Source organism: Phaenicophaeus curvirostris, chromosome 5 (assembly GCF_032191515.1).
Source record: "Phaenicophaeus curvirostris isolate KB17595 chromosome 5, BPBGC_Pcur_1.0, whole genome shotgun sequence".
NCBI classification, from domain to species: domain Eukaryota; kingdom Metazoa; phylum Chordata; class Aves; order Cuculiformes; family Cuculidae; genus Phaenicophaeus; species Phaenicophaeus curvirostris.
In genome coordinates, this window is record NC_091396.1 from 41,374,546 (window position 1) to 41,402,058 (window position 27,513).

Genomic DNA, 27,513 nt, shown 5'->3' on the forward strand with positions numbered 1-27,513 from the left:
GCTGCTTGTTACTGAATTAATATTCAAAGTGTTATTTTTTACAAAAAATATTAGCAAGAATATCCATAAAACCATTTCTCAAATTATACATGGAAATACTACTTTTTGCACAACAACAACCTTAAAGTACTCATGAATTCTGAAATTCCAGAACGGTGCTATGGGATACATGTGATGTTGCATTACTTGCACTGCAGGTAAACGCTGATGGGTCCCTATCCTGATTCTCTCCAACTGTACGTTTATATAGAACCTCTAGGTAATTTTGCGCTTGAGAAAGTCTGGATGCATAGTATAAGCATTTTTATTTGAATTTTCTTCTTCAAGAGCTGTCTTTGGTGTCAATTTCTAGTCAAATGGCTTCTTAGAGACATCATCATTGTTTGGTTGCATTTTTTTCTTTTTTAACTAGTACATATAGAAATAATGTAGACTATAGTTTGTATTGTAGAACAAAATCTCATGTCTCTTCGGCTAAAGAAAAATTGTCCTTTTACCAAATCTCAGCAAGTGAAAACATTTTTGTCACAGAACTTAATTTTTCTCTTTTCTGAACATTGAGAAGCAGTGGTACAAAACAAGTGGTTGCTGCTGTTCTAAGACAACTACAGGGCTAATAGTAAAGAAATCTGATAAACCATCTTCTGGGACATAGCCTGGCAATGATGATTATTCAAAATTACTGCTGGCAAAAATAACAGTATATTTGGACAGTAAACAAAAATTACAATAAATAGTCTTTTGACATTTCAGTGAATGTACCTTGCACATAGACACCCATAGATATATGTTTTGAATACTATCTTCCAGTTAATGCTAACCGAGGATTTTAAGTTAGTTTGGTACACATGGATTTTAGAGCACTTTGAGGAATTACACTCAGAGCAGCTTCAGAGAACACAGATGCATTTCAAAGTAGAGAGAAAGGCACAAAGTTAGCTGAATATAGTGAGTGAGAGAAGGAAGAAAATAAAAGCAACAGAAATGGGCCAGAATATCTCAGTTATCTCCTTAAGCTGTGTACTAATAGTCATAGCTCAATTTACTTGGGGCAAGCCGAAATACTTCAACATACTTTCCAGTATTCAGTATTTTTAGGAACTGTAGTATTTGTTGGAAGATCCAAACATGTCTAGAAATGTGCAATACAGCCAGGATTTCTTCCCTGGGTTGGACAACATAACCTGTGATTGTGTAGCTTACCCTCTTGCCAATACAAACAGCTTTTTACACTGCACCTCTGTAATGATGTAAAAATAGTTTGTCTTCATATATGTCTATTCTCTGACATTTTCCAGCCAGCAGGTAATTTTTTATGTCAGGGTAACGGCAGTCTTTTTTAATACCCAGTCCTTGATTGCCTTTTAGAAATGGAATAAGATTTCAAAAGTAGATGGCTAAAATAAGTCACCATGTCTGGACACTGAAGAAGCACTTGAATCATTCCTTCAGGCACTTAGAAGTAAATATCAGTTCTTACCAAAGAGATTTCAATTCCTTTGCAGTCTCTCCGTTTGAGACTTTGGCCAAAAGTGTGCTGAACACAAATAGTAACAAATGGGGAGAAAAATCTATCCAGAACAGAGGATAAAATTGTCAGACATAGGAGGTTCCAGGTTCAATAGAAAATACTCTGGGCTGTTAAGCTGGCTAGGATACTTATCCTTTCAAGAAAAAAGTTCTTAATCACCTCTCACCAACAGTTGTACTCAACAAGGATATTATGTATTGTTTCCCCTCTGTGAGGTCAACACCATGAAGTGAAATATTTCCTCCTTTGGTCCTACTTGTCCAGGACACAGACCAGGTTTGCAAATCATAGAATCATAGAATCACCAGGTTGGAAAAGACCCATCGGATCATCGAGTCAGTTGTAAAGACAGCTCAGTAAAAAGGAGCAGTGCAGCTACAGACATAATAGGAGATAATAGAGATGAAGAGGGGGGAAAAAAGGGAAATTTTTGAGGCTTTGTCTTTTTAAAAACAAAGTAGGCAAAACCAACAGGTGTACTACATGCATGCTGTGTTACTAGTAGCATAGGCTGTCTGTATTTTTGGCTTTCTGTGCATTTGTTCTATGAAAAGGCAAATAAAATTATAGCTACAGCACGCAAGTACAAGGTCAAATAAATGACAGTACTCAGTCTATTTGTGAAGCTATTCTGAAAAGGAACCATGGTGCCAAATGTGGTTTATTTGAATAATAAAGAAGAATTAGATTCCCCTGATAACTTGGCTGAGGGCCAATAAATCACTGGAGGTTAAGAACGCTTTGCAACTGCCATGTATTTCCTTTGCTTTTACGAAACACAAACCTCAACTGCTACCTGTTTTTCAATGCAAACCAAGTTGAGGCTAGTAGATGGTTAAAGGATTGCTTTTGTGCTCTGTTTGTTTAAAAGTAATATAAAGCGGTCTTGATGCCTCCGTTTGTTCTGTAAGTTATATCTCATACCCCCTGTCATATTATCTTAATAAAAACTAGTAATATTAAAAAAAAATCAACAAAAAAAACCCAACAAAAGCCAGGAACTTCACAGGGAAACTACATTTTTTTTTTAGGTAAACAGTAATCAATAGAGAAAAGAGCTTGGTTTTTTTGTTGTTGTAATTTTTTTAGTGTTCTGTATTTAAATGCTAATGTGTAGAATATTAATTTCTGGTCATTCAGTAAATTGATGCACTAGCATTGGTAGTTTCTTAATAGTTTGTCCCCTTGAAAAATTGCTAGATAAAAGCCTGGAAAAATCTGTGTTTGTCATGTGGTTTTTAAAGAAGTTTTTCCTTAATGTTCAGCATAAGAAAGTTAATTTACTATTATATTTTATGCTAAAAGAAGTGAGCAAGAGAGGCGCTCTATTGAAATAGAATGACTCTGAGGATTTTGAGAGCAGTAAGAAAATATAAGTATCAAAATAATTCAGAAACAGTACAAGGCACGGTGGCACATTATCAATTTACAACATTTAAATTGATAAATGCTTGGTGGTGAAGGCCTACAAGGGCACTTTGAAAAGCAAATAGCGACCTGGTGAAGAAATTGATTTTCCCCCCTGAAAATGACTGCATGATGCATCATTTGACTGCATGCTGTCCAAGTGCTTGACAGAGATAATCTCAGCAATCCCACGGGTGACCTTATCGTTCTCACCAGGGCAACTTTGTCTAGGTTCTGACTTTGTGCATGTCAAGGTTTCTTCAGGCAGGATCCTTAGGGGGAAAAAGTTCCTCTGTTCGATCCAGATATTGAACCACTCTTCAAGGCACTCCCCCACCCTAAAAAGGCAAGCTTGTTTCTTTTCTTCATAATTATGAATGAACGGAACAAGAGAAAATATCTATAGACACAGTATCTTTGCTGAAGCCATTATTGTCTTTTCAGTGCAGCTTAGCTTAGCTTTTAAAGGAGAAAGGATATCTGCCATTAGAGGTTATCAGGCACAGTTGAAAGGCTCCAAAATGTATGGCACTCTTCTACATAACAGAAATATCCTGCCTGCTTTCTGTCTTGCACTCACTGTTTGCAGCTTTTTTTTTTTTTTTTTTGCTCAGGAAGCGATTTTGCCAATCTCACAGTATTTCACATCAGTGCCTAATAATTTTTTCTTTATGCTTTTTTTTAATCCCTATCCCAGCCCAAGAACTTCTAAGACAACTCAAGTGCAAATGACAAGCTGACAGAAGTCCTAAACATCAACATCAATATGCATAATTTTGCATAGTCAGTCTGTAACAACCTTCATTGTGTGGTCTTGAAGTGATCCAAAACACTTAGTCTGTTTTAGCTGGTTATTTCTAAACTTCTGCCTAGCACAGGGAAATATATTTCCAAAACTGTGAAGAATAAAGACATTTAAAGATTTGCAGGATTTTTTAAAATACTGTATATAACAAATAAACTTTTTTTCATGTGCAGTTAGTAATTGTTAATTATAATTACTGATTAGGAACCTACTGAAAGCAGCAAATGTTATGCTCTGTTTAGTACCCCAAAGCTTCTTTACCCACTGCCTTTGACACCCACAGTTCACCATATTCAACCTCTTTTACCTTTTTCTTTCATCCACAACATTAATTCTGAGCGAACAAGACGTGCTTCCTTGCTTTTGACAAGATTTGCTGCAGTCTCATGCGACAAAAACCCAACACTCATTCCAGATTCAGAAAGTAGGATTTATAACAGCATTTTAATTTAATGTTGGATGTCGAACATATAAAGAGATCACAGTAGTACTAGAGCTGAAAATTGATGCCTTTTTTATTAGTGTCCTCTCAGAAGTGGGTGAGCCGCTGTTTGTGCAATGGAGCACAGAGCACCACAGTCAGATGAATGAGGATATGCTATCTGCAAGGAATCATATTTCAAACCACTGTCTGCTTCTATTGATGTGCTCAGAGTTGAAAGGTTATGCCAGTAAATGCCATCAGAATTTCCAGCAGAAGAAAACTGTGGAATAATCTGCTGACTGTCACTTTGTAGTCAGTCCAGATGCAGTGTATAGTGATGCTTAACTGATTTTCTTTTAAAAAAAACTTGAAATTAACTTATTGTTACTGATCACATTGTTTTGCTTATTCTTCTGCGGCATGTTTAAATACAGCCAGCAGTTATTTTCTTACAGGCTCCACTGAATATAGCTCTCTGCTGAGTTAACTAAAGAAATCCAGAATGACATTTTACATGAGAATCATGTTCCCTTTATTTATTCTTTTGAACATATATTACCAGCCATTGAGGCTGAAACATTGAAAACCTTTATGCAGAAGGGATAGTTTGGCTGAAATGAATCACACAGATTCTCCATGCAATAAAATATAGCCTCATTGGTTTAATGCTTGAAGGCTGAAGACTTTCCATGTGACTTAATAATTTCTTACAGTCGATGTTAAAAGTAAGATTTTGATAATGTATTTACATTGCAATTGTTAACTCTTTCACTACTAAATAAGTAAGACTCAGAACATTAGCAATCAGATCACTTGCTTTTTGATGGGTGAAATGTTTGCAGATTGTTTTAAGAAAAATATCTGAGGAAAATGGTTAAGGCAATTTAGCTATTTTACATTTGTCTTTCCTATTAAAGCAAAGACAAAGAGTTTCCCTGAATTAACATTCACATTGTCCAAATTGGCTACAAAGTAGTTTGGTATCTTTTTTGCATTGCATTGTAACATGTTTGTGTGGAACTTGGAGAATATTCTATATATAGTCACTTAGTTAAACAAACAGCTGTGGAATAATTGGGGGAGAAAATCAGATACTGGTAGGAAACATAGAAGTTTGGCATAAATATATTTTCCATGCTATCCTGGCGCATTAGAGATGGGAGGAAAAAAAATCAAAAATTAAGTAAGTATTTTACTTTTTAAGAGTAAGGTCAAAAAAAGGCATTCTACTGGTGAGTAATCAAAATTTCATTTCTAAAAATAAGTGAAAGATAATTAATAGATTTTGAATAATGTTAAGAAAACATGCTTTTGATTGCATACAAAATGCACTGATTCTAAAGCCTGATTCTCTTTTACATCCCTGCTTGAGTCAGGGCAAGGAAAATCCTGAGTCGAATATTCTGCAATGTATGAAATTATTCAAGATTTGTAGCAGTGAAACAGTATAGGTTCACTTGGCTGAATTCCCATTCCAAGCATTTCAGAAAGGATGGGTCAGGTCAGAGAAACTCAGGATTGGCTTAAGCTTATGAAATAAATAAAACAGTGCCTGTATGTATAACAAAAAAAACCCCAAAAAAACCCAAAAAAACCCAACAATCACTGAATAGTTCTTGGCTAAAAACAACCCTGCAAAAACAATTAAAAGAAAAAACTATTTAAAACACGGATCAATTCAGTGGTAACTTCTGCTGCAAATCCTCATTGACAGTTCTACCAACTAAGTCCGTCCAAGACGTTGCATGTGAAAGCTCAAGATCAGGAACAAGCAGCTCAGAACAAGGATAGGAGATACGTCTTAATCCGGTTTTGCTAGCATCTTGTATTGTTACAGACTTGGTCAGGGCTTTACACATTCTGGTTTTGGTCAAAGTTAACAGAGGAATCCTCTTCTAGGAAGAAAGGTTTGGTAAGAGAGAAGCATTCCAAATTCTGTGAAGAATGTCTTCACTGAAGAGTTAATGTGAGATCTAGCCAAGAGAATCTCCAAGTCAGAGGCCAATGGTGCTTAATCCCCAAAGTCTGTAGTGGAAATTCAAGACAATCATATCCGTGTGCTCTTCCAGTGCTGATCTATATTCTTTTGTCACTCTCTGTTCATGTTCAGCATTAAAATAGACCTGTGCTGCCTTAGTGGTTTAACCATATGTTTCCCTATATTTCCTTCTGGTGTTTGAACCTGGATGCCATCCAAGACTCCTTCCACCCATGTTTCCAATTGCACAGGGGCTGACACCAGCTTCCTGGTACAGTTACAAATATGAGAGAGAATGTACCCAGGCTGATTACTGCATTTAGTGGACAGGAAAAAAGAGCATCAGAAAAGTCAGACTAACCGTGAGCCCGTTCTTTATCGTAGTTGCTCAGCTGATTTCCTCAATGACATTCACATTCGAAGTTCTTTCTGCTGTTTGCTTATATCTTTGGAACTTCCTTCATTAATTCTGAATAACAGCTCCCCCTGGAAACTCTTCACTTATTATCTTCATTACGCTGCCACAGAAGGACCCTCTGCAGATGAATTCATAGAATAGTCAGTTTAATGCCCTCTTACAAGCTATGACTTCAGGATCTGCCAACAGGACCCATCCCAGCACACAGGCTACTATGGTTCCATTGAGGACATAGTTAAGTGGTTTGAGAACAGATGGAGCATGATTTAGCAGGGCTGGCACAGTTGAAGCCAGGGACATACTTCTACTCCTTTGTCCAGAGTCAGAAATTTAAAGCAGATAGGAAATAGAGAAAATACCTTTTTTCAGCAGTGAGGGGAAATGTCTAAGAACAAGAGTTATCTTCCTCTCTGGAGGCAGGAACTGTGTGCATATATTGGAGGGAGAGGGAATCAAAATAGTGTGTGTGAGACAAACGGAAGAAATGCCTCTCCAGTGTTGAGAAGACAGGAGGAGAAAGGCAGGGAAGAGATGCAGCACACTGCCCCTAGTCAGTGACTGAGAATCAGAGCTGTGAAAAGACATGCTGCTGCTTCCTCACCAACAAAAATAAATTTTGCCAACCCTTGATATTCAGAACTCATGTCCCAGCATCAATTGAAATAGTAAGACTGGCTTCAAGTTACTAGATATATGTGAATATAGTATTTTAAAGGGCTTATTAACATTTTGGGGTGGGGGGAGAACGGGGGTTGAAGCCTTTATGGCTTTACATTTTCCGCTCTTCCTTTTCCGTTTGCTACCATGAATGGTAGAATTTTGTATTTAAGAGATGTCTGAGACTTTCTGGGAATATCATGATTCTACAACCAAGCCTTTGAAGCTACAATCAAACATCACATTGTGAGGTTTGGCAACAGTAAAATACAAAGCGAGAATAATGACTGATTTCTCTAGTTGAATGGGATCATATGGATATATAAACTAATATGGTGTATCATGCTTATACTGCATTCCAGATAACTTTTGAAGCCTTTGCATTAATAAATCTGCCTTGTTCTAATAAAGTGTATGACAGTATTATTGCCTTTATTAATTATTATCTGTTTAAGATTCTGTCTCTGGGTCTTTTGGATGGCAAGTATTTTCTAGGTTGAGTACTGATGAATTAGAATGTAGCCCGTATAGTGAGGTGTATGGTTGGACTCTATGATCCAGTGGGTCTCTTCCAACCTGGTTATTCTGTGATTTCTGTGATTCTGTGATTCTGTGTAGCCTATATCTTTTCATACTGCATTTCAGAAAGATGTCTCTTTTGGGACAGCATTTACTCATGCATAAGTAGTAAATACAGAGACATATACATCCCTGACATTCCTCAAATGACAATGGAGCTACGCATGTGTTCTTGTTGAACTTCTGTAACATATGTATAAGAAAGATATGATGAATATTGTAAATGTATCTCTTGCACACATTGAGGCAGTATGCATTGAGTCCTGACTTAAAGTTTGTAGGAAGAGTTGCTTATTTTTTCAAAACTCATGAATGCAATTTGAGAAACAGTAGCTTTCCTTCCAGCATTTGTTTCTCCTGACCTGACATGAGTCTGATCCACAGCCTGTAAGTCAATGGAAAGATTTCACAGGTGTGTGAATGACTCTCATTTTACTCTATATTGTCAAAATTGTCAACATGGTGCTTATGTTACAATGAGAATAACGAGATTTTCTGGAAGTTACTGAGCAATCTCTCTGTCCCTATAAGCAGCTAGTACTTTGAATAAAGGTGGCAGTTTGATTACTCTTTTTTTGTTCCCGACATTGGTTGCAAGTTTTTAAGTATTTTGGCCATGATAGGTTGATTTCTTCATCCTGTCTCTAAATATATATATTCAGATTGAGTTAGCCTGAATCAACATTTTGTTAATGGGTTTTAAAGTATTCCTCCATTAATTGTAAGTACTATATACTTTATTTACAGCAACTTTATTTGTTGTGTAGATGACATAGTGTCTAACCACTGAGAAAGATGCATTCCAAAGACCTGTCAGTCTTCAGGGTCAGAGTGGTTATCTAAAACAAAGTAGAGGAAAACTTTCTGTTGTGATAGGTAACATTGGATTAGTTGTATGTTTGAGAGAGGTGAACAATTATGATATTTTTATTTTAAAGGCATCTGTTTCCCATCTTCTTCTTCATTCTATCTTCCTCATTAGCTCCCAGGTTCAGTTTTGATGTAGTGTTGCTTCAGTGTCCAGTGCCTTCCCATCAGAAGGCAATTCATGGGAAGAATTGAAAATAGAAAGTAATTCAGTCACTGAAATGCACATAAGCAACAGTTTCTAGAAAGACCTCCACTGAGAGGAGCTTCTCTTTCATGCTCATTTCAAATTAAGGGGTTTTTCTTTACAGCATTTTGGGATAAATGGGTCTACAGAAAGAATTTCATACACTTTAAATTGGACAAGTTGATGAGAGCTATTCCAGAGGTTTTGTTTGGCTAAATCAAAGCTGGCTCCTTAATACTGGTTCTTTTCTGCTCTTTTTTTTAATATATCATTACACTCCTCTTGGTTTATCTGCATTTGTGACTGTGAAGAAAGATCTGCATTTGATGGAAGACCACTAAGATACACAAATATTAAACAAATGATGCTTATGCCAGTCTAAGTGGCTAGGAACTTTTTGACTGATACAAGCACTTCAGTGCTGTATCTAATTTGGACAGTAATGTTGTTAGTTCTAACACAGTTCAGTCTGCATTCTCATGATGTTCTGAGATAAATCCCCATAGACTGGCAAAGTCTGCAACCTCCCCAGTGAGCATGCAAACTCATGCGAAATAATAAGTGAAATTGGAAAAAATCCCAGATATAAAAATGTAACTTTTACAGCTCTTTAATTAAAATTGCTATTGCAGGGTTTCAAGAGATTAGGAAAGGACACTGCCATTTTAATATGTTTTGAAAACTTTTCAATCAAGCAGACAAGACAATCATGTAATTACTGGAATTCATTCATTTTTTTAATAAATTCACAAGCCTTCAACCTTAAGTAGTATTTGTAGAAATTAAAGAAGCTAAACTGAAGATATTCCTAAAATGCCACAACTGCTTTGTGACACTAGACGATATGGACTATCCCTTCATTATCGTCTAGAACAGTCAGGAAGGTGCTGTGAGAATAAGATAGCATCTTTTAAAATAAGTGTAACAACCAAATATTTTAAAGGACGTTATACATACATACTTATATTTTCTGTTTTGAATCAAGTTATTTATGTATGATATTCTTTATTAAGGCATTAGCACCCATGTCATAGCAATATCAGAATTTGCATATAAACAATCAACATAATGAAATAGAAATATAAAATTCAGGGATTATTATAGTTTTAAATAAAATGCTTACCTATCCTGAAATGCAAATATCTATTTCTTGTATGTATAATTGTAATATTTCCATGATAGCTGATAATTTCCTGATTCTCTTTTATAGTCTCATTTAACTCGTATTTATTCTCTTGCATCTGTGGTCTTCATTCAACACTGGGCATCTTACTGAGCTGTAATACAGGGGTTTTTTTTGGTTTTAACCTTCAAAGGAATTTAGTTGAGCAGATGCTACATTGAACTAGTCAGAGTAGAAAGGAAATGATATGGCTTTTAAAGGGCACATCTAGCATATCTACTGGGCTAAAGTAATTCTGGCAATGCTTCAAAGGATATAACTTTTGATGGTAAAGTAGGTAGGCTATGGAATGAAATCACATATGGCAAGCTGTCAAAGTCTTCCTACACACTCAGTACATTTATATAAGTGCAAATGGATGCTGCTTAGATGGAGTTCCTAGCAATTTCCTGTTAAGTCTGCTCTAAGATTATCTGATATTATTTGACTAAATTATCTGTGTAAAAGCTGAGGACAACTTTTATGATCAAATATTTAGAATAGTTTTTTCTTTTTGGCGAACAACCTGAAATATGAACTGCAATTGTATTAACACTTGGAAGCATGGGGCATTCAGTAATAGCAATTATATCAAAACAGGGATAATGAATTGCTGTATATCAACTTGAAGAGGACATATTTAAAGGTCAATGATGTCAATAGCTATAGTTCTCATAGATACCTCATTCTTACCTTTTTATTCTTGCTAATGCTAAGCAGACACAGTTTTAACTTTTAATGAGACTGGTGACTAAGAGAATCTCTTTTTACAATGGAAAGGAGTACATAGTTTACAAGGGATAGGCATTTTTCACCATTCAAAACTTAATAGTAAAAACTGTTACTCTTTAACAAATGCTAATACTCGGTGATTAGCCACCCCCAATCACTAGAAAAAAAAACCAATCTTGTCATCCTTGTTACAAAGACAAGTTTTTAAGCTTTTTTATTTTTTTTTTAAATTTAATTATGTTGTATAATGACAAAATGCAGGATACATTACAGATGCAATTCACTCTGTAGCTGCGAGGGTGCATGCATATGTATATTTATCTCTGTGTGTGAATTGGTATCGGTCTGTATGTAAACAGTTTTCTGAGTGAAAACAAAAGGTAATGCTACAAGTTGTACTTGTAATAAAATAGAGCATGAGTAGAAGAAAGGATGAATATTCCATAGCAAAGAATTGGATCCTGAAAGCATGCACACAAGAATTCTCATTGAAAGCTGTGAAACTAATGATGTGTATAAAGCTATTCAATTAAATCTTCGAGACTGGAGCTTGGTCTTCTGAATTGTGTGAACTTCATTAGAATCAGTGGCAGTCTCACCAAAAGCAAAAGTTCTGGAGAGAAAAATGATGACCAAAAAAATACATTCACAATATTTAATTTGTTTCAGTAGTGAAAGCACATTGATACTGTTTGTGACCATTCTGTTTCTTTATGCCTTGTTTACCTCTATAAATGTCCAAAGTTGATGTTTAGATCACGTGTATCTGCTTGACTGTTTGGCCGATCAAAAATGTTCTTATAAAAGTAGGAAATAAGAGCAAGTGTTTAATTGATTTGTTATACTGAAAGGGATTGCTCAAGTCCATTAGTGCCCTTTGATGTATATATTTAAAGTATAGATAGACACTGCCTGAATTTTAGAAACCTTAACTAGACATCTAATACAGTAGTTGACGTTGAACAATATCCCATGACCAGGAAACAAACAAATGAGGGAAGAACATGTCAAAGCCCATCAGTCTTCTGTTGGCCCCATGCCAGGAGAACAGGCAAATTTCACATTGAATTGAAAGCTCGGCATATTCAAACATTGTGGCCTCAGGTGTGATAGGGTATTACAGTTTAAAATTGGGATCTTTGCTTAAAACAAGGAAGGTTTTGGCATTTCTGTAGACCACCATCCCCAAGGTAGTGTGTAAGGGTAGACAAATGAGAAATAGGCATACCCCAATGCAAATGTGATTTTACAAACCAACTTATTACCAGACTAGAAACATGATTATCAGTGCAGTATACACAGAACTTGGAAACGATCAACTTTGACGCCTCTCCTTTCAGAAGACTGAGATTTATACTACATGGATGCAGAGAATTTAGCCCAAATCCACTTGATTTTATCCATAAAGTACAAAAGTTTTCCTTATGTGGTAAGGGCTTGACACAGTCCCTGAGCAGAAATAACCTAGATTAAACAGACTGTCACTGGTCCAAAATATAAACACTTATTTTCCACGTGCTCCTTTGGCTCAACAGTGAGCAGCAAGCATGAATTAAAAATTATTGTTGCCCTATGGCATGTTCTATTGTCTCTTAAAATCCTAGACAATGCACTCAAAGTGAGTCTATGCAGTGAGAGCTCAGGAACAGATAGATGAATTGAGGTCCAGAAATCATCTGCTTCTATTCACCTTGTGAATAAATGAAACCAAGGATGTGGCCATCATGGAAATGTGAAACACTGCTGTTACATTTCCTGATATCTGCAGTCGTGTGTAAGACACAGGCACAATTAAAAACAGCAGAAGTAAAGGTGAAACTAACTGCTACATAAGCACAGTTGAATGGAAATGGAGAAAAGGAATGATACTGCTGGTTCACGTTCTATAGTGAAGGCTTTCTCTCTCACTGATACGTTAGCTTGGAAGCCACACTGCAAGTAGGTTCTCGTTCTTCACTGCTGATGCATTTGCTAGGCTGTTTGTATTAGTAACTCTTTTCAAGATTTTACTTAATAGTTATAGGGTGTGATTTCTAGCTTCCCGCATGTCACATACAACTCTTCTTGATGTACATCACATTGAACTAAAGTATCTACCTCAGCAGGGCATTTAATGCCTTATGTTAATTCTCTGAGAGGTTACTTCAGTGGTATGATGGCTTTCAATCTCTACCAGAACGTTAGTGCTGTTTTCTCTTTGTAAATGCAGTACTAAGGCATCTATTGCAAATAACGAAGTTTTAAAACACAGTAAAGATGAAACAATTTTATTTTAGTTTTATGATCATCTTCTGGAGGTTCAAAAAGAAGAATAATGCACAAGGATCACTTCTTGAGAAGAAATGAGTTATCTACATATTTGCTAAAAATGGTAGCTACTGAATTTCACCTGTGTTCTAAAGAGAATCATCTTGCATCTTTTGAGGCTGTATCACATCTTTGGATGTATTTGTTTAACTTATGTAAAATGTATTTCACAGCCTTTTCACAACATGCTTTTTGGTACTTTCTGGTTTTCATACATTGAAATGCATTAAATAAACTCTAATATAAAAAATACTTAACTGGAGAGAAATACTCATTTTATATTACAGATTAACAATGACTACTGTTGATAGGAGGTGTGACAGTAACATGCACTGCTTGTGAGATTCAGGTTTTGCATTATGTGTCATAAACTGTACAATTTATAGTTGTGTGAAATCATGGCTTTGATTATTTTGTTATATTTCAGTGTAAATTTTTCAGCCATTTCAGTTCAAGTAACATTCTCCCAGAATACAGGTTTTGTACTGATATGATGTTTCCTAGCTCTAGGCATGGCCTGTCCCTACGACTGGCTGTAATTTACTTTTTGGTCTCTGTCGCCTTGAGCTTGCCTTCTGACTAGTTTGTTGAATGATGTGCTAATCCATTATATTTTTCAGACAAGTGTATCGACCAGTATAAACAGACTGGAGGGCACAAACCTAAATGAAAGCTATACTTCCTTGAGTCATTTAAAAAGCTCCTGCAGTGGTGGTAGCGCAAAATACCTGTTCTCTGTACATTAAATATAAAAGGGAAATTTCAATAAATAAAATGAAGATTGGGAGAGGGGGATGGAGATGGAAGCTTTATGATTGCATTATGCTGCTTTTCACTTGGATGTATTTAGTTATAGGAAGAAGAGACGGATAATGTTAGTCAGCCACTTGAGAATGTGCTTCTAGATAATAAATTTGAAACTGAGCCCCAAGCGCTGCATTACTTGCCATTTTCCATTGTCCAGACACTCTTACAACACATGATACATGTTTGAAGTCATGTACTGTATTGAAACACTTTTATACAAATAAAGAATGGAGAATAACCTCACTGTGGAACTGCCAAAACTGAGGGCAAAAGATGCAGCTTTCTGATCTTTTTCTCTGTGAGAAACAGGTAGATCCCAATACCAGGTCATGAAAAATATCCTCTGGAAATTTATCTTAAAAAGAAATATCAGGAGAGTGGCTGACTTCTTAATTTCTGCATCTGGTGCCAGGTACTCAAATTCCTACCCGTCAAAATGTGAATTAAAATTACAATAACAATAGGAACTTTTGGCTAGTAATTCAAATATAATCCATGCACACAAGCGATATAATGGAAAATTATGTTTTTCATTTAAAATTACAGCTTCACAAAACTGTAGTAATCCCATGATAACAAGAAAAGGGATCATTTTTCCTTCAAGGCACATATGATTCATGTTGCATGATCCCTGTTGCATGGAAATAGTTAAGGTATGAATTACTACAATTTCCACAGAATTAAATGTGACACATTTTTAGAAAATTGTTCCCTGTATCTGTCCTGAAGTGGAGGAGTCCAAGGAAGAGAATTAGATCTTTCTTTCCTAAAGGAAATATTTTTTATGTTTTTTTCTTTCAATTTCCAGTTTAGTTCCAGTAGGTTGACAGAAAAAACTGTCTTGATTTCTATTTAATAATTCACTCTCAAGTTCTCCATGTGCTTTTATATCACAGTTTGCACCTTCTTAACTTAGAAGGCAGCTATTATCTACAACCGTGATGCTTAACAGTCATTAAGGCATCATATATGTTTCAAAAATGTTTCAAAGATCTGGTGTTCTGCTTTTTCCAATGAATTTAAAGCCCAAACTTCCCTCCCTTCACAATCCCAAATGCACAGATGACAGTAAGCATTTTTATTCACTCTGAATCCGTTTGGGTTACTACTCTTGAACTGATGATGTTTGCATGCTCTCTTCTTCCAAGAACAGGAGCCTCGTGTCTTGAATGTGTATCATGAAATCAGGAAAGCATGATATAAATGACTGTTTGGCCATTGATGCCAAGAAGACCCATGTTTCCCCACCTTTACTTTTTGCTGTTCCTTCTTCGAGGAGCCATAGTATTAAAGCTATGACTGTAACAATTAACAGTGAAATCGGTCATGATAATTAAGTCTCTATTAAGACTACATAAAACTGGAAGGAGCAAGAAAACCTTTGTCTTGGGTTTACTAAACAATCAGGAAGTATTTTTATAGGGTTCTGGTGCATCTACACTTTTTAAGTTCAGTTTCCCTTTCAGTTAGAAGAATTGTGTGGTTTTTCAAGTGTTTTGGCTTGGCTTTTGTAATTCTTTCATCTTGTAGAGCTGTCTTCACAGGTTATTGGCATGAACAAAATACTGGCAGGTTAAGCCTTTCCAGCTGGGTACCATTGTTTTAGTTAGTGTCTTCTGATATTTGGAAAACTTATTTTGAGAGAAGCTTCATCTCTCTGACCATTTCTTCCCAGCCCATGAAGCATTTTAATCCATTTTTGCTTTCAAACTAAGGTAGTAAACCTTCACATCATAAAATCTGCACCTTATCAAGATCAAAGCTGTCCAGGCTTGACTTTTCATCTACACAGATGGCTGTAAACATGACACCAGAATACTTTGGCTTCACTTGACAGAACTGAAAATTGTCCATGCAGAACTATCGAGAATTTAAAGAAAATGTTATTCTTAAGCTTATTGTATATGACTTTAGCAAAGGGCTTAGAATTAATAGCTATCTATGTCAGTTTAAAGAAAAAATGTATTATTTGCTTTGTTTCAGTGTCTGTCATGGAGAAATTGCTGAGCAGGAGTTGGTGAAGAGGGGGAGAAAGGGAATGCTTGTACATTTTTCAGCCAATTTGAAGCATTTTTTAAATAATGTATTCATAGCCAGTACATGCAGTAAATAATATGCACCATCATTAAAACAGGAGTTTTTTTGAGTAGAGGTTTGGCCTTGTAAATGACAGCTTTCTAAGTATAATAAAAATTCAAAAAGGCCAGTATACTCTTGAAATCTTTATTTCAGAGCATATGACTTGGAGCGCGATGTGCAGAAAACACTGTTTCCTTTATGTAGCTCAAACATTTGCATAGGAGCTTACTGGTTTGTAAATTCCAAGCAGCATAAATATTGATATACCATGCTTAGCTTCCCACATACCTTCAGTTTGGTTTTGTCTAAATTACAAAAAGGAAGGTACAACCGTGTGCACTGTTTAAAGGCATGTTTCTTTCTAACCTCTGCTTTCTGAAATCATTGTTATTCAGGTTCTTCCTCCTCGTTCCCCCCCCTTCCCCGTTTTCATGCAAGTACACACACACATATCCACACCCCAGTGTATCTGTCTGTGTAATAGTTTCTAAACATTCAGCATCCTGTTTTATAACTGTGGAAGATGTACTTTAAAGATCAACAAAAGAAAGATTGTTGGAGGATTTTGAAGGGAGAGTACTTACATGGTTTTCTCAGATATTTTACGTAGTAGTGAAGCCATTTGCATGGACTTAATACAAAAATAACCCCTAAATAAAGCGCTTTATCCTGATGAAAGGAAAAAGCCCTCCTAAATTAGAACTATGAAAAACAGTCTGTAAAAGAAAGAACATAAAATGCTACAAATGATAAAGTAGTTATATCAACTGGTTAATTGCAGTTGAGAAATAAGTACATTCCAAATGCTGGAATGTCTCCTCCATGCTGTAAATTCAGGGAAGGAAAATTAGGTTTATTTAACTGCATCTAATGAAAGGACTATATCTATAATATTTTTTTCCTGAGTACTGGCAAAAGACATTGGAAGGCAAAATGTCAAATTATTTCCCCCTTCCTCATAACATTGCATATGCCTGAGAAGTGATTTTATTGTTCTTGTTGTTTTAGGGTAAATAGAATGAATTATATCACAGCCGTGCTTCACGGCAGATGGGTAATAAAGTCTTCAGCAGAACAAACCTGCCCTGTTCAGTGTGCTGAGTGCTGCTAAACAAATAATCAGTCTGATGCATGTGGGGCTAGCCAACAGGAATTGGGAATTGCAGTTTGCAACACAAGAACACCTACTTTGAATCAAGAGTGAAAGTAAATTGGATGACTGTAGAGTTTCCATTTGGCATATACAGGTGACTTATTTGCTGTCTTCCACTAAAAGCAAAACCCACTTATCTTTGAGCAGAAATTTACAGTCTACTACCAAAAGAATCAATATGTACTAAAACAAAGAAATGCTGCCTTATCACTTATTAAAAAAAAAAATCAAGCAACTAAGTGTTTATAACAGACCAGTTCAATGAAGATATCAACTATCTGTTACAATTCAGTATCTACTACTTAAGCTTCTGTTTCTCTTGAAAACATTTTTAAAAATTTATCCGATATTTTTTTTCCCTTGCAAGTCGTGGAATCATCTTTGTGATTGTACAAAAAAATAAAATGTTGCTCTGTGCTCATTCAATCTTTATTTCCCTCTTATCAAATATGTAACCAGTTTGGCTTCTGTGTTGATAGCAAGCAGTCTTAAAAAATAGCTCCAACCTGAACATTGTGAAAACAATGTCATTACTCAGTGTGTGAGATCAAAAGTAGATGATCAATACTAAAAGGATAGAGTGAGAAAAAAATAGTGACAAGCACTGATGTAAAATAGTATAAATGTAAACCAAACATCTGAAGCGCTTTCTTCTATTCTTATTCCTTTAATGTAAAAGGTCTTTAGATTGTTGCCTGTAATAGTGGAAGCTACAAAAAGACGGATAGATGTATGACTGCCAAACTGATGATTTTCAGAAACTTCTGGCTTCAAGACACGAGCAGTACTAAACCACAGACATTTTTCTTTGTTTATTTGTTCTTTCTAGCAAATATTTTAAGATATGTTGGGAAAAGCAGCATTTGGAAGCCAAAGAACTGTTGCTAGCAAGTGATAATCTTAAAAACAAAGACATATGAAGTAAAATCAAATAGAATATAACCCTTATGCAAATTAAGCAGAATTTCTGTAAGGATATATAGCCAAAATGAAGAATATCCAACAAAATATAAGTTGCTATACAAATAATCTACCAAAAAGAGATGACTGCATACTGGGGACTGGAACCAGATGCTAAAGATGCAGTCGTACACTGTGATTGGGAATTCAAGTATGAAACCTGTATAATAAAGTTTTCTCAAGTATTTGAATTGCAAAGATGTTCAGCCTTCTTTTGTCATTTTTCTGTCATGGTGAGACAGTATATTCTCTCATTGTATGTGTTTGTTTGGTGCAATAGCTTTTTTCCTTTCTTGATGGGAGTTGCAAAACCAAACTGCTGCTTGAAGTGGATTTTGATGTATTCATAGGTCATGTTAAAATAATTTTACAGCTTAGAACTAAAGCTGAGTTATTTCCTGATGCCTAAAAATCCATTGTCAGACCTAAAGAAAGAGAGATTTTCAATATATTCCTGTCCTGTTACGTTTTCCTCCTAGCCTGGTGCATAAATCCAAATTGTGACTTAGCTAGCTAATCACTCTATATAATAGTCAAAGGAATATCTTCGAGTTTGCTAAAAATTTCATTCCTGTGCAGGGAAAGTGGCATTCCAGAACTCGATAACCAGAAAACTGTTGCTCATTTTAGAGAAAAGTTATTATATTATGACCATATTCTCCATGGTATGTTTCTCCAATGTTTTGCTTCTGTATATTTTTAAATCTAGAAAATATGTTTACCAAAGGAAGAAATAATAGAAAATAAAATTATCTGTCAGGGTGGAAATTTACTCTCTTTCTTTGCATCTGCTCTCTTTTTTCTTTTGCATTCTTTTGTCAAACAGTAGAGGAGGGATGCCTGGCTCAAGACTTGGCATTCCAGCTCTCAAGCTAAACAACCTTTAATAGCTCTGCCTCTCAAAGTCAAAATATTGATTGGGGAAACTCTGAATAAAGCACTTCAGAATAGGACTAAACAGAGAGCATCTGTGATTGAAAACAAGTGCCCTTATTAGTTCTTTCATGGGAACTAACCTACAGGAGGTTTCATTGCTCAGCTATCAAATCAGCATTACTATCCACATTCCAACCACCCTGCCAGTTTGGAGTTTAGATTACATCCCGCTGTCTAGCCATCAAAAGAAAATATATGCCATTTTAGAATCAGATGAGCACCTTACTTCCCTGTAGGAAATGGCCTGCCCCATCTTAAGATACAGTCTACACTTTCTGTTATATGCATGGAACACAAAGAGTATGCAGTCATCTTTTCCAGAAGACGCTTCATACAGTTCCTCACTCTTTACTTAAAGCAGTAAAAAACCAGAGTAGCTGGGATGCTGATGTGGCTCCTGATGAATTGCTTAACTAGAAAAGACCTTAAGCAGTAATCTATAAAAGGATTTTCTCTTAAAAATTGTGGTTTCAGGGACTGAGAAGTTTTAACCAGAAATCATTGAAAAAAAGTTTGTAGTTTGCAAGCATTCCAACATGTAAGCATGAAATATAAGCATGGTAGCAATTGAGATATTAATCTGCTGATTTCAAGGATGCTTACCTCATATATCAGATTCTAAGACTGAAATAACAGTCACAACATAGGAATAGATGAAATTTTTGCTTCTGAAACAATCAGTTTTCTACTGTATAAGTTCTCATTCATGGTCAGGCAAATATCCTTATATGGTGGATATGCCATATCAATCCTTACTTTTCTTCCTGAGTTCCTCTAAGACATGCTGAAATAGGTGTATGAACAACAGCAAAACTAACTGGTTCTGTGGTTTTGGAATAGATGTAAGTAAAATGGTAGGGGTCTTGACTGGAAGCCAGAGTACTTGGGGCACTACTCAGTACCTAAAAAGCTTTAATTTTTGAGATGATGAGAGCTGTTTAGGTGTCAATGGAGAGAGAAATAATACTTATTCTAATTTCTTCAGCTCATGATTTCTCTTATTGACCTGCTCAGCAAGAAACATGCTCAGATTTGGATAGCTGTGTTTGGCTCCATAAAGGGGAAAAAAAGACAATCATCCTTCTCACATCACATGTTCCTAGCATAAGAACCCTTATGCAGTCAAAAGGTGTTATCCCTCATGGACACAGTAGCTCTATCTCTAAACACAGCTTCTGTCTGAGATGCTTAGGAACAGTGATTCTATTTAGAGTGCACTCCACTTTAAATGCATGTCTTGAAACTTCATGTGAACTGCTGAGTCTTTATTAGAAGTTTAAAAATTACTTTATTCATCAAGGTTATGGTTCTAAAAGTGCAACAACCAAAACTATTACTTCCTAAAGGAGACCCACTTATTTAGTTATAAGAAATACTGACCAGGTGGTGGTACTCAGCAACCAACTATCTTGCCAAGAGTTGTTGGAGTTCGCTTATTCAATGGGTATAAGCACAGCCTGAGTCCTAGTGGTCATCTCAGTATCAAGCTGTGTCAAATCTAAACACCTTAAGATTCGGGATCCAGTTTGGAAAAGCAGAGAAGCACTCACAAATGTTTTCTTTCTCATTCAGTTTTCTGTAGTATTCCTTCATTCTTGTGTTTTGAGCTCAGTCACTCCTAATATGGTTCACAAGATGAAAGAAACAGAGAAACCTTAAGCTAGTTTTAGAAGTTTGGGCATTTAAAGCTGTTTCACCTTCTCTTTTTTTCACTGGTGGATTCCTCCTCTGCCACCATAAATTCTAAGGTCCAAAGTATTCACAGGTTATAAACAAGCTTTGCTTTTATTCATATGTAGCCGGATTTTGTTTGTGTTTTTTTTTTATCTGGCAAAGCAGTAAAATTTCTTATATGTACAACTGCTTGTGCCTAAGATTTCATACTAAACAGATACAAGTCAAGCAACTCTGAGAGTAAATTATTCCATTTATCAGATACATTCATTCTTTTTACAGTAAGAAACTGAAAGCGTGCCCAACCGTCCTGCCACAAAGAGCAGCAAAGCACACAGCAGACATTTACAAAACTGAACAAATTCTCTGTAGGAGTCATTAGAATATTTTAGGACATTTTGTGAGATACAGCACAACCAAAGTTGAGAAGTCTTTGTTATGTTTTGGTTAGGAGTTTCTTAGCAGAAGCAGGCCAATATGTCTTATTGCTTTATAACTTGACAAAGCTGCATCTTTTGCTTTAAGCACTGCTGGTTCAAGAATATGAAAAAAAATTTGAAGCACAGGAGAAGTCAGCATTCTAAGCATCAAATGTGTTTGTTTAATAAAGTCTTTGTACAGTTCCTAATTATTTTGTTACTCTTCTTACAAATTGTTTTTCTTGGATGAGTGTGTTCCTAGAAATTAGAGGATTTTCCCTATCTTGTAATTAGTGTTTTAAAAATAAAGCCAGGTTTTTTTATGGTTTAGGAAGTGAGAGAAATACAAGCCATGTTTTTCTAATTGTGAGCCTGCTGCAGAAATGCTCTATAAAGCAGATGTACTTTGCAAATTAGAAGTTGGATTCAACCCTTTATACTGCTTAAAGGTGGTTTCCATTTCATCCTGTAAAACAGTGTGGCAGCTGAAATGAGGTATGAATTGAATGCAACCCTAAGACAATCCTATCTGGTTTTGAGACTTTTTTTTTAAAAAAAACTTGTATATCACTGACCTGTTACTTTCTAGTTTCTCTTGGCTGAGATAATTATCAGTGTGATAATACCTTGCAGGTTTTTTATATGCTAACTACCATTTCACTTCAGTCCCTATATCATTATTTTTATTATTTAGTTGATACTAGCAATTTCTAAATGCTTAATGATGCATTGTAATATTCCTACGTATTGGTACTGGCTATTTTTTTAGTTAGATGATGAAACAGTGTAACGCAAAGGGTTTCCAGTGGCTTTTCACATTCCAGAAGATTTTTGATAAACATATAAAACCTTCCGTTCTATGACTTCATCCACTGAAACACGGGGATGAAAAGTGATTAAAATTGAAATGCTGAGGAGTCTGGGTGACTTAGAAAGTAAGAGGCTGGCTTTTTACATCCAAATTCCCTTTTGAGATTTAACCTCTGGTCTCAAAAGGTATTACTTTACTGGATTACTTCCAATTATGCTTAGCACTCAGTGACTCATATTACAAGACCAGGACACCCACTTTGAGGCTGTCAGGGTCTAACTGGCATGTTCTGTTCAGTGAAGTCAGACAGCAAGATTAGATCGTACGGTCATGATGGCTTGTCCTGAGAATGTGAAACATGTAGCTCCTGAATATCTTTCCTACCCCTTTTCACATGAACTCCTCTGAAACATTTTGCAGACTACATTTTAAGCTAAGTTTTAATGCTTGTGAAAGATTATGAAATATTTTGGGTGGCGGTAGAGGAGCATAGAATGTGACAGTGAAAGTTTCTTTTCACATTGAGTATGCTCTGGGCATACCACAGGAGGAACGTACATGAAGTTTGAGGTTTGTACCATTCAAACTCTGGCTTGTTTTCTGAAATGTCAACAAGGATAAGAAGTTTGTGGAATTCTCCTAATGGATCTGGGAGGCAGGTAATCCTCTTCATGTAGCCCGAGAGCTGTTCAAGTATCAATAACTTCTGTTCATAGTATTCCCTCTGCAAGTTCTCATAGGGTAAAGGGTTCTGACTTTCATTTTCTTCTTCTCTTGAGGATGTTTGAACGTTTGTGTTTTTATTCAGTAAGACACAAAACACCCTCAGGTTTGGTAGCGTAAACTTTAATAGTGTTTTCGGGTACATCCAGTAGTTTTCTGTTGGTGAATTTTCTAGTCTAGTATGCAGCTTGCTTGCTTGGCATGGTTAATATGAATATTTTACTTATAGGTGTATATGTGAGTTCTCAGTGGGCATAGAAGGAAGATGTTTAAAAGTTCTTTATAATCACAAGGTCCAAATTGGGTGGAAGCAGTGGGAGAAATGTGTATCAAATAAAAGATAAGAGTTATTGTTATCATTCTATACAGGAAGCTTGTTGAAAATATCTGATAGAAATAGAAGTTTCTTCTGAAGAACTTCTTTAGAAGAATTCATCTGGATTTTATTGAAAGATTGAAAAGACAACTGTTCATCTGTTTAAATTCTCTACCTGCTTGTGCTTTCTGTTACATGATAATAAAGGAAAATGGTCTCCAAGTGACCATTACAGAAAGAACCACCTTTCCCCTTATCTTCTTTCCTGATCATCTTTAAGTGTTTGGTTTGGGTTTTCAGTAATGTCACAGCAACATTAGTATGTAGAATCCACACTACCAGCAGAAGAACATTTTGTAAAATATAATCAGAAGGCAAATAATGAGAAAAACTGACAAGTGAAACTGTGTGGAGAATAGAATTATATTATTTTCACTTTCTTCTTTTCTTTTAATTATTTTTAAATTTTTGTTCTTCTTAGGAACAGTTCCTTTCATCTCCTGTTTCATTTTTCAGGAGTTGCAATGGGAAAATAATTGGAACTTTTGGATCTAGTACTGCTGCTGTTAGTTTTGCAGTAAAAAAAATTTATTAATCAAACTAAGTATAAATTGTAATGAGGTCAGATATACTGATATAGTTTGTTATTATCTTAACAAAATGTGGTGTATCTTTTTCCCCACTTTTTACTCCACTGGTGAATTTTCAGATGAGCTCTTTTCCAATAAGATGGGGAAGGTTGCTTTTCATCCTCTCATATTTAAGCAATTAAAACATGTGCTCCCAAATGATAAGGCCTTTGCTATAAATGCAGGAGGCTGTACAAAACAACCTGCTGTGATCCAATCCATCCTGAATAATCCTAAATATTCTAAGACTCCTGTGCACAGTCTTAGTTATGGGACACATTTCAGAATGCAATGTAAGCTTCCACCAGTTCTACTATAATACTTTGTCTAGTCATTGTACACTCTACACCAAATAGGCTTTTAAAAATACTCACATACATGTATACACTCAACACATATTTGTTCTAATTTTCTCTGTCTTGCTGGTCTGGCATTAGGTAATAAATTGCTTTATTTAGGTTGTATTCTGAAAAAAAAAAAAGCCAAGCTCTCCTTAAAAATCACAGAGCTTTAGACTGTCTATTGAAAACAAACTTCTCAAAGAGATTGGTAGACCTGGAATTTGGTGTGTACACACAATGTATTTCAAGATTTTTCTGTATATGAATGTTTATAAACTTTTTATGTATTTACAAGATCTCTTTTTAAAAATATTTTTCTTCTGTGTGTATTAGGTTCCTTACCCTCATTGATGTATCCTGAGACTCCATTTTGAATACTAATGCTTACAAAAGGGCAATATTTCTCTTGTAGCATAACGTGTTCAACTTTTTGTACTTTGTCATCAAAATACATTGAAAACTGTTAGTCTCTTTCTGATCTTAATAATTTTGCCACTGACTTTTTCCTGTGTTTTTACATGACGCTTAGTGGAACTATCTTTCTTGTCAGCAAAGTTAGAAGATTCTCTACTGTTCCCGAGACTGGGCATGATTCAGAAGAATTTGCAAAATATTTTGACAGAATTATTACATTGCTGTTACTTTACGAATTAGAGGTATGTGTAGAATATTAATAATGTGCTATTTCTATAAAGTCAGAAGTTACCATTTTTTACACTTAAACTTCCCACATGTCCTGTGCCTTCGCAACAAACATCCAGTAGAGCAGCAATGTTATTGCACTTTTGGTGTACACTGTATGTCCTCTTGCATTGTTAAAGTAAGTGATATTGCAGTTAGTGGATCAACACCAGAGTGCATAGTGTTCAGCACTCAAGTCGTTTGGTTTGTAGTGTTATTTTAGTGTTATTCTTTAGTAACCCTCTGCATTTCAGTTTGCTTTTTTGCAAAACATGAAGTGATTAAATATTCTGCAGTCCTGAAGAACAGCACAACAAATTCTATTGATAAGATAGTAGTAATAACAGCCTATATGCATTGATTCTTAATGTTGGCTATTATAAATATAAATCCTAGTTTCTGACTTGCTAAGAAATCAGCAGAGTTGATAGTCAATTTTGTACTTTTACAGTGTTGCTCTCATCTTTACTGGCTGGCTTTTGATCTCATCTTAGGAGCAAATATAGTAATCTGAAGATACATTATTCTGTAGACTATGTTACAGGAATTAATATGTATATGTACTTATTGATTTGCTTCACATTAATGGGTTTCTGTGGTTTCTGATGGATATGTCATGGATTAAAATTTTTACACTACACAAACAGTAATAGAACATTGCTACTTCCATTCTATTTTGAATCATTTATGGTAAAATATGTGCTTTATGCCTCATTTGCTGTAAAATTTATTTTATTCTAGTGTTTAATTAATGAGTAATTCTCCTAGTTGTGGCAAATGGACAAAATATTATCTTCTATTTATAGACTGACATTGTTTAGACAAAGTAGATTAGGCAGAATTTATCAATCTAGCATATTCATTAACAGTTAGTGGAAATCGATGAAGATTTTTTCTTCAGTTATTTATCTAAGGCATTTGTTATAGATGTGAAGTATTTTGAATAGAAAATAACTATATGGCTAAATTTAAAACCAAAGAAGAAAGTAAAATCTGCACTTTTTAATGTAAGAGTGAACCTTCACAGTGTTTTGATGAAAAAACAGAAATAAAATAGGTATTGTCCCTTGAGATGCTCTTAAATCAGTCATACCACTAAATAGATTTTAAGAGATTCTAACACTAAACCTGTTATAGATAGAAAGAAATGTTTATTTCAGCAGAAAATCTTCAATAAGGCTGCATTTTGATATGAAAACAAGGAGATTCTTCTTTTCCTTTCCCAGGCAGCTTGTCTTCAGTGAACAAATAAGCTTAGTAGAGATCAACTGTTTTAGGCTTTTCAGAACTTTTCTCATTTCTGTGCCAAGGTATGAGTGGACAATAGGCTGCTGCGCAGGACATAGTAAGTTTTGTTAAAGATACGTAAGTATGGAAACAATAATTCATTGGTAGTGTTTGGGTTTTTATTCCATAAATGTAGTTAGAATGCAGAGGATTCAAAGCAAAGAATATGCATTTCTAGAGCATCTCTTCCGTATTTATGCTGTGGCTACTACATTTGTTTAAACAGAAAATTACTCCATTCATGCTTTATTAGCTCTTCTTTTGTACCACAGCCTTGACCCCAGTCATCATAAATTGAGAAATAGTGGGGAACTAATGGAGACAGATGGGAATATGGCTTGCCATTTACTCAAATTGGTAAAGTAATTAACCTCAAGGTGCTGGTTTGCAAGAAAAATTGTTGGAATATCTCAGGGCACCGGTAAACAGACTCCTGCTTTAACCACTTCTGACAACTGCATCATAAACTAGACTTATTCTGTTCAATTGACCTGTCAACATCTTGAGTCCAAATAAAGATTTGTATTACAATGCACTTGCTGAGAACACTACTGCTGTTTCTTTTCAAATGGTTTGCTGTTCTCTCTCTGCTAGATAGAAGCTGGAATGTCATATATTCGTTCTTCAGCCATTATATTCCTTAGAAATCTTCCACTACTGATTGTGTGACAGCTTTGTGACAGCAGATGGTAGTCATTTGGCTTGAGAAAATTAAATGAAAAAACATGGGCCAGACTGACTGGGCTCATTTAGAACAGCAGTGGACAGAGGCCAGATCGAGTTTTTATTTATCGAGGGACATCACGTAATGAAGCCAGTTTCTTTTATTTTTTCCATTTTCTCTTTTGCCCCTCTGCATATTGGGTGAATGAAGTAGATTTTCAACATATTAATACATAAATCAAAGGCAGTCTTTTAAACAGAAATATTTTATCAAAAAGCCCAGATCCATGTGGCAGCTTTCAAATTCTTCTAAGTTCTTTCCTCATCCATTTTTTATTCCTTCCTCCCCCGGCCCCCCAGTTTAATAGAAGCATCTTTTAGCTTTATTTTGTACTCATTATCAGCTGGAATAATATTATTTTAAAACAGTAAGTTAAATCTTCAGGGGACTTTTTATAAGTTGGCTTCATGGATTTAGCTCAGTAACTGGAAGAGGTTTGATCATTCAAGCTCAAACAGTTCTTTATTTTATATGTTTCAATTTGCAATTGAAGCAGCCATGATAAAAATAAAAAAAAAAAAGAAAGGAAGATGTTTTTGGTATTGTCATAAACTGTATCTGGAAGCCATATGTCAGGGGAACATACAGTGCAATCTTCATCTAAAGTAAATACAGCTTTTCAAGACAGACGAAAACTGGAAACATAGTATGGTATCTCAATTTGATGAAAACTCAGTTGGTTCAGAAGCATCAAGGAGCACAATTTATAACTGCTACTCCCTCAGTTTATCCATAGATGCCTACAATGGCATCCAATAATGCCTTGCTGCATAATATTAATACACTGCCATTATGACCACAGTAATTTAAATAATTTAGATATTTGTTTTTATTAATTTCTGGATTTTAGGAAGCAAACATAGTTCCAGGTGAGTGGAATAATATATTTTAAAATACATTTATTCTTCTCAAATTTAAA

At 35.4% G+C, this 27,513-nt stretch overlaps 1 protein-coding gene across 4 annotated transcripts in view; it reads left to right on the top strand.

Moving 5' to 3' along the window:
• Positions 1–27,513, top strand: part of NPAS3 (neuronal PAS domain protein 3) — a 617,745-nt gene that overhangs the window by 430,904 nt on the left and 159,328 nt on the right. The window lies entirely within an intron of this gene.